Raw genomic sequence first — 14,120 nt, forward strand, 5'->3', positions numbered from 1 at the left:
AGGTTGGTATAAAGACACCAGGGCCTAGTTGAACCATTGGGAGATCGACGATATTGTTGCATTGCAAAAAATTAATAACATTAAAAATATTGCTACTTCTAAGTTCAAAGAAAAAATGTGGTGTGAGAAAGATTTAGCAACTAAAACAAATTTAAGATATTATAAGGAGGCCATCAACCCCACCCTAGAAGATCAAAAGTATCTCTCTGTTTTAACTAGCTCAAAGAAGAAAATTAATATAGCCAATATTAGAATGAACTCCCATGAGCTCCATAGTGAAACAAGTCGTTGGGTAGTTCCTAAAACACCATGGATGGAAAGGATTTTCCATCTCTGTGAGAATATGAACATCGAGGATGAAAATCACTTCCTCTTAGAGTGCCCCACGTATAACCACATTAAATCTCAGTTTCATAATCTCTATTGCAATACCGACCTTCCTAGCCTTTTACGATGTCAAAATTATAGTGAGCTCGGGAGGCTTCTCTCCAAGCTTTTTGAGCATAGGAATAAAATCTTAAATCAAACTAAATAATTTGTTTCTTTATGTCTGATAGACCAAAGTTTGGTCTCAGTGGACATTAACCATCATCATCATCATCATCATCAAAAAATTAGAGGATAAGATAAAATTAAAATATTATAAGGATGAGCTGAACAAATACACCTCAACTACGTCTGACTATGATTAACTATCCAATGTACAAGAATGAGGTAAATAACATGGAAGACCATAACATTTAATCATAATTATATTAAAAATAATATTACATTTAAATTTAGGGAGAAATTGTAATGTTATAAAAAAATTGGAGGATAAGAGAAAATTGAAATATTATAAGGAGAAAATCAACATTGCTAAAATAAGGACAAACTTTCATGAACTTCGAAGTGAAATAGAGTCTTATAAAATGTTTTCCAAACACACACATTAAATATCAACTTCAAAATATTTGTTCGAGTATCAACCTTTGTAACATTTCAAGTCACCACAAATAATTCTTCTCTCAAAGATTTTCAACATAGAAATAAAGTTCTAAAAGACACCAATTTTTTGTGTTTTCCTAAATTTTAATGAATAAAATTTAGTCTTAGTAGACATGAATAACCAACATCGTCATTATCCATAACAAAAAAATCATATATCAATATTAATAACAAATAAAAATATTGACATTAAGTAAAATATTTGAATATCTACTTATGTTATTTATTTTTATAAAATAAATAGAAGTAAAAATAATTTATTTAAAGAATCTTAATAAAAATCAAAATCTATAATAAGTAAAATATTTTATTTACTGATTTTAAACAAAATATTTCAATATCTCCCATGGGGTGTAGAATAGATTGTGACAAGGTGTTTTGTTAAGGCACTCTATGGTGTAAAGGTCAACAGCTCAAAACCCCATTGGAAAAAATCCAATCGAAGTGGTTTCGATGGCTTAGATGTCCCTAGGTCGTGGCTACTCATGCCACATGTTAGGCATGCCAATTGTCTCAGGACTCACAAAATCTCGAAAGCAAAACAAACAAAAAAATTCAATATCAACTTTACATCAAATACTTTTATATTTCAATATTAACATTAAGTAAAATATTTCAATATCTACTGTTAGGTCCCTATACTGCTAGTGTAACCCCTTATTGTTATTAGTACAACCCCCTTATTATATTATTATGCCCATGTAGTCCCCATATTGTTATTATTGTGCCCCATATAAGCCCACTATTGTTATTATTGTGCCCTTACATTATTATTGTTATGTCGACTCTGATTACATTATGACCCCTTAGATTCCTATACATAGAACAGAGGTCTTGTCATTTGTATCATCCAAGGATTGTTAATTTGTGTAAGGTAAAGGAGGTTTCCCCCTCAAAGAGGCTGAATTATAAGGCGTTAATCTATCTTTTCTATCTTTTTGTGAGCTGGTTTCATAACATCTACTTTATGTTAAAAATATTTCTCTCATTTTTATAACATAATTAGAAGTAGAACACCTTGTATATAGATTGTCGTGTATATGCATCAAGCCTTGGGATTGAATAATCTCTAGGATGCTCTAAAGTATTTGGCCAATATGCTTATAGAACTCAGGACACCTAGGCTTTCACCTCACAAATATTACGACCTACAACCTAATCTATTACATGTATTTGTAGAGCCCACGTATGATATCAAAATGAATCAAGCAAGTATAGCCCCATTTATCTAGTCCTTTTGGGGCGCAACATTAGATCCATGCTAACACAACCTCAACAACTCTTAAAAAAACTTAGATGCACCAGAAAAAACCCCCTCTCCTTATCGATCTGGATTATATGGAGGGTTGAAATACTTGGAACAAGGGGAGGACTTTCAAATTTTTATTAAAACACTAAATGGGAAGTCCTTCATTTTTTGGGTCTCAAGTTTGGATCATGTGGTGAATATCAAGAAGAATATATAGAATCAATTGGGTTTTCCAACATATATACAATGTCTTCTTCATGAAGGGAAGTGACTTCAGGATCTATTTCAATTGCAGGATTATAAAATTTCAAGAAATTCCACCATCGTCTTGAGGTTGTGAGAGGGTGCTTTGGGGTCCAGGAATCCAAGACGTTCAGTCTTCTACAAGGATGTAGCGTGAGGCAATGGCTCTAGTCCACTAGATATGCCAAAATACAATCCTGGACCTTACATTGTCAAGCAACAACAACAAGCGCCTGCCATGGAGGTAAACCTAATAGAGGTTAACCATATTTTTTTGTTCTTTAATCTAGGGTAGTGATTTTCATATTCAATGGGCTTTGGCCCAGGTCTGATGCTTTACATCAATGGGTTTTTACAACCTAGACCAACAACTATGACATATACCTATGCTCAAAAGGTTTTTTCATTGTTCAATTTGATACCCAAGAAGATTTAGAGAGAGCTTTGAAAGAAGGACCCTGATTTTGTGGAAATGCAAGGCTTTTCATCCCCCCTTAGTTCTCAGATTTTGATGCCACAACAATGGTGGTAAGTTTCGAGATTTTGATCCCACAAAAATGGTGGTCTCAACATTACCAGTATGGGTGAGGCTACTAAATCTTCCCCTTCCTCTGGCATCACAAGGTTCTCAAGGATATTGGAAACACTTTGGGGTCATTTAAAAATATAAACTCTGAAAGAATGGAGAAAGGATTATTTAACTTCGCCAGAATCTGCGTAGAAATAGACCAAAGTAAAGGTCTACTTGACCACATTTAGTTGAAAAATAAGACCTTCCAGTGGACCCAACCTTTGGATTATAAAAATATGACATTCAGATGTCACTCATGTTACTAAACAGGACATTTACAGGATGCAAGCCTCCAAGCAAAAATTCATCCAAAAAGGGAAAAGGGGTAGGACCGCAAAAGAAAAGGATAGTAGCCTTTCATGATAGATGATGAAGAAGGGGAAATCACAAAGAAACCATCAAACCAAGAAGAAGGAGTACTCGGTAAATGATAGAAATGCAACCCACAAGCAGAATGGTACTAATCCATGAACCAAAACAACAAAACAATGTGGCACATAAAGAGGACGGGATGGTAGGCACGAAGAGAGTTCATGTCTTGGAAAGTTCTGATTAGACAAAGAACACCCACCGAATACATTTGTGAACAACTTCACAATGATTCCAGTTAATTCACACTCAGTGAGATGGAAAAAAGTCCAACGAAAAAGAAAGAAAGAAAAAAAGCCTAAGTGATTACTATAACACTTAACTTCTCATGTTTTCTTTTATAGTTTTTAAATTTTTTCCTTAAACACATAAACCTAAAAAATACTCTTATTAAATGTCAAAAACATCCACAAAATATAATGTTATTACTTTTTTAAAAATTAAAATAAAAAATACTATTTTTTTCTTAAAAAAACATAATTAAAAATAAAAATAATTCATTTGAAATATATATATATATAGATATATCAAAATTTACAATAAATAAATATTCCATTTATTAATTTTAAACAATATATATCAACAACAACATCATCATCATTATTATTATTATTATTATTAATAAAACTTCCCATTACTTTTATCCTCGACCTAACATTAACATATTATATTTAAAAAATAATAACATTTAATATTAATATATATAATTTTAATCATAATTAATAGGTTAAATGCATGTATTTAAAATCGACCATGTTTATAATTTACATAACACTAATCACAATCACATGTAATATAACATACATTACTCTCATTATTCTCAAAGACACAAATTACATTTAATATAACGTACATCGATAAATTCAAATTATTCTACATTGACACGACACAAATCATATTTAATATAACATACATCAATAAATGTAATATTTTGAAAAAATGATTTTGATTTGATTTCTTAAAGGCATAAATAAAATCACATCACATTTAATGTAACATTAATGTAATATTTGAAGGAAAAAAAATACTAATTTTTAATGAATTTTTTTGGAAAATTTTGTGGTTTATTTTCTAATCTAATTTGTTTCAAATTGATTAGAAATTCATTGAAATCAAAAGTTTAACCGGGGAATTGTACTTTGTTTTACTATGGATTTGGATTAAAGCATACTTAAACGGGATAGATTATGAATGTGAATGTGAATATTTAAAATTAATTGAAAAAGTATTTTTCTTTTCAAAAAGGGTTAGGTACAAAGTTATGGGGAAGGTAATGTAAAAGTGAATTTCATATTCAAATACAATTGAAGACAATCATGGGTTGAACCACTTGTGTGCCCAACCTCTCTCTCTCTTGAGACAAAATTTATCAGAAGGAAAAAATGAAGTCAATAGGGTATGAGAGACTTGAGGCAACCTGAGAGGAAAAAGAGACTGCTATATCATTGAACCTCGAACATGACGTTGTAGAGGGAGGTGCGACACTGCCAGACACAAAAATTCTTGAACTGGTTGGCCAATGGAGCTTTGTCTAAGTACCCTTGACTGAAGCTGGTTGGGACCAAGTGGTATTGGGGAAAACCTATCAATATTTTAAATTTGAGATTGTGCTGAATATGAAAGTGGCTTGGGGGGAGTACCAACAGTGTTACTGGTTCTCATAAGTTGGGAGGAACATTCCTTTCCCTAGGATTTTGTGGTTGAATAAAGAGGTAACATATAAGTATTAAGGAAAACCTATATTGTTTATCGATTCTTGAATTGTTTGAGAAGAAAAGTTATATTTATTACATAAAATTAAGACTGCGATATATGATTGAGACTGTTAATGTGTTGTATCAAAGAAACTATGAATGACGTAGGAAGCTAAAGATTTCTTTCTTCTTTTTATAAATGTATAAATAAAGAGAGCGTATAGTTTTTGGAATATGGCAGTAAACTTGAAAAGGACTCTCAAGGAATAATATTCATTATGGTACAAGAAAAGATTAACATAACTAAGGGGACTTGGGTTAGTCCTTGGGCCAATTCAAGTTACCAGCAACTCGGGGACAGTATCGTAGACTTCCAAAATGTAGAAAATTAATAACACAAGAAAGGAGCATTAATTATAAACATTATAACCAACTTCATAAACATTATATACCGACTAAACAAGAAGAGACAAATCAAAGAGTTACATAATAAAGAACAAGTATCCTTAAATACTCTATGTAAATAATTAACCAAAGAATTATAATTTATTAATTTGAAAAAAAAGAGAATCGAAAGAAATTCATACGGTCTTAATTCCTTCATTTAGACAATCAAATGTGCAATATAACTTTATGATATATTTGTTGGGGCATGGTTCATCACACTCCAAATCTAAATCATTAGAAAAATTTTGAGGTAAAAAATGGTCCTCAAAACAAAAACGTACAACAAAAATAAACTTTATAAGAACCAGTAGGATCCAATATGATGATGTAAACCATGGGGACGATTTACCATTTGTTGAGTAAAAAGATACAAATACTAAAAAATAAAAAAGCTACATTTTCAACTCATATTTTCAACTTATCTCCCAATGATTTTACTCAAATTTTGAGTGGGAACACTCAATGTATGAAAAATTTAATTTTGCATCCAAGCAGTACCCATGTTGCATACGTTTTATGGACCCCACTACACGAAAAATGTGAAATACATAAAAAAATGTGATTGTAATCATGTTTTTTCATGTATTTCACATTTTTCGTGCAGCAGGATCCATCAAAAGTATGCAACATGTGTACTCCTTGGATGAAAAATTAAATTACGCATCCAAAGAGTGTTCCCACTCGAAGCTTGAGTAAAATCATAGGGAGATAAATTGATAATATGAGTTGAAAAAGTAGTTTTTTCTTTTTTCCCTCCAAAACTTGATGAGAGTTAATCTAATATTATTTTATTATTTCAACTATTATTTTATATTATTCCTTAGGAGGCCTATTTTAGACCTCAAAAATTCTTCAATGTATATAATTATGAAACGAAGAAAATTTCTAGTCCTGCACAAAGGGCCATGACTTGTGTCAAGCATACAACATGACAATTAAACTAGAAATAATAGTACTATAAGTTCATAATCTTGTCCAACAAAATATGGCATATAACCAGTTCCATGAAATCAAGTAAAAGAGATGCATAGTATTGCATAAATCAATGAGGCCCCCCGCCCCCCCCCCCCCCCAAAATAAAAAAAGAAGGGAAATAAATCTTGATGTTTTCTTTCATAGTCACACTCAGAATATGAGATTTTAATTAAAAACAGTAGTTGACCAAGTCCATGGAATACAACTTAGGGCACTGTCATGACCCTAATCCCTATCTAAACTAAATATTTCATACTATATAAATTCTTAAGAGTTTATATCCCAGTAAGAAGCCTTGCAATATTTTCTAAATAATCAACTACCGAAAACCCTAACCAGGAATGTAACCACACCTAGATTAAAGACGAAATAACAAACTGTCACTGATGGGTGTGGAGAAGTAATGCGTGAGAGATAGATGAAATGTAGTGAGTTTAGAACATTGTACCTGCAAAAGAAAATAAACCCACATATGAGAATTAACATAGGCATGACATTCTGAGAAAGGAGTAGAAAACCCTGACAAGAAAAATCACTGTCAAATTAACCGAGCTAGGATATGAGACTAGAATAAAAAATGAAAACAGGGAGGAGTGACTTACCGACAAAATGGACCTATTTTTCACTCCCATCAACGTAGTTGTGTAAACCCTAACCATGTCCTATGAGAATACACGGACATAAATAAGAGTTATAAATTTTATAGAAATGAATTATGAGTGCATACAATAAAAGGGAAAGGCTATCGTAATTGTACACGACGAAAAAGGTAGAAACCTTGATAATTTACATGTTGAACCTCACATTTGAGAAATTTTGAGTTCTAAAATGAGCCTCACAGTGAAAATGTACAACCAAAATAAAATTTATAAGAACTAATAAGATTACTGATGGTGATGTCAACCATGGGGGATGATTCATCATTTTTGGAGTAAAAAAATAAAAATATGAAGAACAAAAACTATTTTTTCAACTCATATTTTCAACTTATTTCCTTATGGTTTTACTCATATTTCAAGTGGAAGCACTCGTTGGATGCGTAATTTAATTCCTTATCCAATGAGTACTAATATTTCATACTTGTGATGGTCTCTGCTACATGACAAATGAGAAATACATGAAAAACTTGATTGTAATTACGTTTTTCATGCATTTCTTATTTTCATATAGCAGGTTTCATAAAAAGTATGCAACATGGGTACTTCTTGGATGAGGAATTAAAATTTTCATGCAACGAGTGCCCCCGCTTGAAATTTGAGTAAAACAATAGGGAGATAAGTTGAAAATACAAGCTAAAAAAATAGTGTTTCATTTTTTCCCTTTAAAATTTGTTGATGTAACTTATAATATTTTATTATTTCTACTATTATTTTGTAAGATTCCTTAGGAGGCTCATTTTAGAAGTCAAAATTTGTCTAATGGTGAGACGACTAGATGACCCTAGAATTAGTAATCCCTCAACTTCCAGAGAGCGCATCCTTCCTAGGAATTAAGCATATTAACACAAAGAGAGAAGAAATAGTCACAAGATCAATGAGAACTTAACTGAAATGCAGAATGGAAACCTGGAAGGTAAGGAAGAGACAATGAACCATGAACAACGTTGGGGAATTGGGTAGTTACCTCTTAAACTTCCTCAAACATTCTCCACCATAGATTCAAAATCCCAATGTTAGGAGTCGTAGATCTGTGTCGAATCCCAAGAGCCAGACTCGCTAGCTGGCAAGCGATAACGATGGGTTCTAAATAATTAATAATTGGCACATATGTTCATGGTCTTGATAAATTTGAGTAAGGATGCATATTGATTTTAATCAAGACACAAATCCGAAAACATTCCATCCATGGATAACAAACCTCAAACACTATAAAGGTAACCAATGCATGACCAACCTCTGGTCATAAACTTAAATTTTGAGGGTAGTTGTATAGTGGGTAGAACCTTTGTCCTACCTTAATTGCTTAGACAATCAGAAAGAATTAATTTTATGGTAATGAAACTTAGTATATTCAAATATATATGTACAATTCCTTATCATCATGATATGATAGATTTATCGATTGAAATTAAAAAAATGTTACTAGGGTATGTTATAGGTGGTGTCAGAGCTGATGTTGCTACATTCTGGCTTGATTGGGCAGAATTATGAATAAGTTGTATTGTATGATTCACCGAGGAATAAAGGAAGTGTGGAAGAAATATGAGGAGAGGAAGGAGTGCAACATTTACACCACCAAAAATGCCTCTTGTAGGATTTGGTTCAACACCTTTTGTGGGGCTTAACACAGAACAATGGATTCAACTAGAAATGAGTCTCGGGATACCAATTTTGTGTTGATGGAGACAATACAACAATTAAAGGATAAAATGGAAAACTTAAGAGTAGATAATGAATGTTTAATGCACAAATAAGAAAGGATCATAAAAAGCGTGGTAGACATAGAAAATCAAAGAAACTGCAATCCAAGTATTGAAAATGGAAATGGGTATGATTCCTATTAGAGGAGGGAATTCAATATACCTTAGGGAAGTCAAAAAAGGGAAATAGAGGATGATCAATAAACACATGAAAGAGAGTTTGGAAATTCTTCTAGGCATAAGATGCATAAAGGAGCTAAGAGAAAGAAGGTGCAATTATGGGAGGAACTAAAAACAATAAAACCCCCAAGATATGATGGCAAAGTTGAAGAGGAAATAGAGTCATGGTTAGTTAATATGAATAAGTACTTCCATATTTATGATTACGATGAAAATTTGAATGCTTGGTTAGCAATTTATCAGCTACAGGGAAATGAAGCCCTATGGTTGGATGAAGTGAAGGAGGTACATGGAATTGATGAACAATTAGTTACCTAGGAAACTTTCCAGAAACATTTCAAGGGAAAAATATATATGCCTGAATGATTATATGATGATAAAGTGAAATAATTCCATGATCTCTGGTTCGGCCAACAAACCATGGATGAATATGTGGTAAAGTTCACCTTGTTACTACAATATGTACCTTATATATGTGAAGAAAAAGATAAGGTACACATATGCATTAGTAGCCTTCTAGCTCATATGAAGGAATGATTATAATTTTATAATCCTAAAAATATGGACGATGTTGTAAGAAAATATCAGAATTGTTATCAAAAAATGTAGAAGAATGATAACGGTAAAACCTAGGCAACTAAGAAAGGAGAGAAAAATGTGAAAATTATTAAAAATAATAGAACTGTTAATTTCAAGAATTCTTATAAAGGCCAGCAAGGGGAACTTGTGGAGAAGGATCAACAGAAACCTCGACCACATAATGAATCGAAATTTATAGAAAAACCAACGAGACTCGAAGGCGGTCAGCTACAAAAACCATCCCTACAATGCTAGGGTTGTAGAGGACCACATTATGTCAAGAACTGTCCCTGTCATGGAATATTTGAGAAGGTAATCAACATACAGGAAGCTTCAACAATGGGAAAAGTGGCGAAAAACATACCTAAAATCAATGTTGCATTGGAGGATCATCAGCATAATATCAACCCAATGATTGAATTTTAAGGTAAGCTCTTTAAGAATATTGTTTCTATTTTAATAGACCCTAGGGCCATTTTAGGTTATATAGGTCCTAAGGTGGTATAACTATGTGAGTTACAAGTTCATAAATTTAAAATCCCATGGCTGGTTCAGTTAACCATAAGGGATAAAAGAAGAGTGGTGGCTAAAGTGTAGAATTGTTTAATTGAATTAGTTGATCAACCTGTAAAGGAAAATTTGAATTTTTTACCCCTGGGATCTTACAATGCCTTAATTGGTATGGACTGGATGGAAGCTCACTGGTCTCTTGTAGACTATAAAGAAAATAATATTATTTTCTTGAATGACACTAGGTCTAGATGTGAGGTCCAAGGTACTAAGAGACCCTTGTAGTTAAGACTAATCACCACCTCCCAGTTAGGAAAGTGTATTCACAAAGGCTTCTAAATTTAGTAGTGCAGGTGGTATATGCTAATTATAAGAAGAAAAAACAAAATTATTAAAGAACCTACCAATAAAACAAGATTTTGTAGATGTTCTTCCTGAGGAGATACCTAGATTACAACCTAGATGAGATATAGACTTTACTATTGAACTAATTCTAGGAGCTACCCCGATGTCCAAGGCACCTTACAAGATGAGTACACGAGACTTAATCGAATTAAAAATTCAACTACAAGAATTACTGAACAAAAATTGCATACACCCCATTGTGTCACCATGGGGAGCCCCTGTCCTTTTTTTTAAGAAGAAGGGCGACACTTTGAGACTATGCATTGACTACTGATATTTGAATAAATTGACAGTCAAAAATAAATACTCACTGCCAAGAATTGACAACCTATTTGACCAAGTTAAGAGCACTATGGTATTTTAAAACATTGATTTGCAGTTTGAGTACCATCAGATAAGGATAAGGGATGAGGATATATACAAAACCATGTCCAGAATTCGTTATGGGCATTATGAATTTGGGGTTTTACCTTTTGGGATTATGAACACCCTAACCACCTTCATCAATCTTATGAATAGTATATTCCATCCTTACCTTGGAAAATTTGTGTTGATCTTTAGTGACAATATTATGATCTATTCTAAGAATATGGAGGAACACAAGAATCATTTATAGATAGTATTGCAAACTTTGTGGTAGTATCAACTATATGTTAAATACAATAAATGTGAATTATACAAGGATAAGATACAATATTTGGATGATAAACCAACTTACAAGTTCCATTATTTATCGTCTTTTGTTCCCAATGGAGGATCAACCAACTTATAAGTGCCATTCTTTATCAAGGCATCATACTCTTTTTGCATCGCTTCTTTCAATTCATCATGAGAAGTGACTTCTTTGAAGGAAGTTGTTTCAAAATCTGAAGACAAATTCAGTTCACAATCATAAGAAACATCCATATCAACAGGTGAATCAGAAACATCTACATCATCTCCATTTTTTATAGTAGATCTCCTTGCTCCTGTCTTTCCAACCTCATCAAGATGAACACTTTCAAGTGTCTTTGTCATCCATTTTGGAAGACCTTTTTGAGATGGCCTAGGCTTCTCAGTTGACTGAGTTGGGTTTGAATCAAGATTGAGTCTCCCAATTATGTCAATCACATCACTCAAAGTGTCATTAGTGGCTAGAGATTCATGTGGGGGAGAGAGTGCTTCAAAAGAATATTCCAAAGATTGATCCAATATAGGAATCCCCCCTTCAAGATGTGGGATATCATTATCAAATTCTTGAAAAGACTTTGCATGTCCAAATCTATCCAAGCGATCAAGTTGCTACTCAACAACATTGTCAGCCTTGGAAGATTCAAGAAAGATTACATTTCTATATACTACAAAATTATTACTAACTTCATCATAAATGTGGTATTCTTTGGAGGTATTTGAATACCCCAAGAAGATACACTTATGACTCCTTGCATCAAGTTTGTTTCTTTTTTCCTTAGGTATCAAGGCATAATAGGTGGAACCAAGGACCCTGAGATGCTTTACCAAAGGAATGTGGCAATACCACATTTCATAGGGAGTCTTGTTTCTAATATCATTAGATGGACTCCTATTCTTTACATACACAAGACATAGAACTACATCAATCCAAAAAAACATTTTTACATTCTTGAAAAACATCATGGAACATACCATATTTAAGATTTCCATTTTCATTCCTTCAGCTACTACGTTCTATTTGGGTTTATAAGGCACAATTGTTTGATGTTTGATCCCATGCTTGCGAAGATAGTTTTCAAATTCATTTAAGGTGTATTGTTTTCCATTATCAATGTGAATAGGGCTAATATGATATTGTGCATCATTTTCAATCCATGCATGAAAGTTCTTGAATGTTTGAAAAGCATCAGATTTGTTCTTCAATAAATAAACCCAACACATTATGGTGTAGTCATCAATAAATGTCATCATATATTTATTTCGATTTGTAGAAGGAATAGGAATTGGGACACATAAGTCTAAATGAAAAGTTCAAATTTTCTATGTGATCTGGAATGTGAATCATGAAAAGATTGTTTGTTGTGCTTTCCTAAAATACAAGCATCACATTTCTTAAGTTTTCTAGGAATTGTAGGCAAACTAATAACACCACTTTTCTTCAACATATGAAGTTTTTCATAATTCAAGTGTCCAAATATAGCATGCCACAAAAGACTTGATGTAATGTATCTTCATCATAATGAGAACTGTATGAGAATTTTTATGCATGAGTAGAGGTGCCTTGCTTCTTCAGAAGTCTTTCTTCTTCTATCCCTGTCATGAAAAGTGAGTGATATGATGCTTTTCTAACCTCAACGTTTCCATAAAACATATGAATGGAGTGTCCTTGCTATCAGATGTGGACCAAAGGCAACAAGTTTCTCCTTAACTCTGGGAGATATATAACATCATGTAGAAGAAAGTCTAGAAGACCAGGCAATTTGAGCCTAATTGTGCCAAGCCCTGATGGCTTGAGTTTTAACTTGTTTGCAAATTATACTCCTCCATCAACATTTTTAGGAAATTCTTCAAAAAAATATCTTCTGAAATTCATGTTTCAAGTTTCCCATGAATCAAGCAACCAATCATTTTTCTAAGAAGCTAGTGAAGCATTAAATAAGTCTATAGTTACTCTAATATTGCAATGTGCCACAACATAATGAGAGGATTCGGGTGCTTTCCCTTTCCCTTTGTCATTGGTTTTACCTTTGGCTTCACTTCTTTCTTGCTCAATTTTTTCCCAAGGAAACTTAAATGTGGATGCATCATGTCCATCTCTATTGCTTCGTATGCAATGAATATCATACTTTTCTCCTTGGGACTTACTAGCCCCCTGCCTCTAAAATTCCTTCTTCCTCCTCCTCTTCGGCCACCTCTTCCTCTAGAAGAATATTGTGCATCATTATTCTCTTTATGTGAAAGACACACAACTTCTTTAGAATACTAAGGAGTTGTCTTCTTCCCAAAATCCTTCTCTCTCTTAGCAAACTTCTTCTCAAGGGAGTCAAAGGTAATCTCCTTGAGGTTTCCAATCACTCGCAATGACTCAAGATAATTTGAATAAGTGGGATATAGTTCCTTGACATAATCTATAAGAGGAATGTATATTTGAACACTAGTGGTTTTGATATCATGCATAATATATCATACTTCTTATGCTAAAGAAAGAGGGCCATCATTTTTTAATTCAAGGCTGAATAATTTAATCTTCAATTGGACAACTTCAAGTTTAGAGTGTGAGTCATACAATTCCTTCAAGTTCTATAAAGCTTCAAAAGAATTTGAAAATGGTGAAATATGGTGACTCACCTCTTCATTTAAAGATGCAACAATCAAGGCATAGGCATTTCTGTTCTTATTTTCCCAAATGGAAATCTCCTTATCTGAGGTGGGATTTGTAGGTTCATTATCTCCTTCTCCTGCACAAAATCCTTTCCACAACTCATTGAAAATGAGAGTGTGTTTTATCTTCCATGGCCATTCAGGACAATTCTCTTTTCCATAGAGAACTACTCCAACAATTGATATCAATGAATGCATTAAAAATATGTGTACTGCATA

This window comes from Pinus tabuliformis, chromosome 2_1, assembly GCF_031772625.1.
Source record: "Pinus tabuliformis cultivar Carrire ecotype Pingquan chromosome 2_1, CPIR1, whole genome shotgun sequence".
NCBI classification, from domain to species: Eukaryota; Viridiplantae; Streptophyta; class Pinopsida; order Pinales; family Pinaceae; genus Pinus; species Pinus tabuliformis.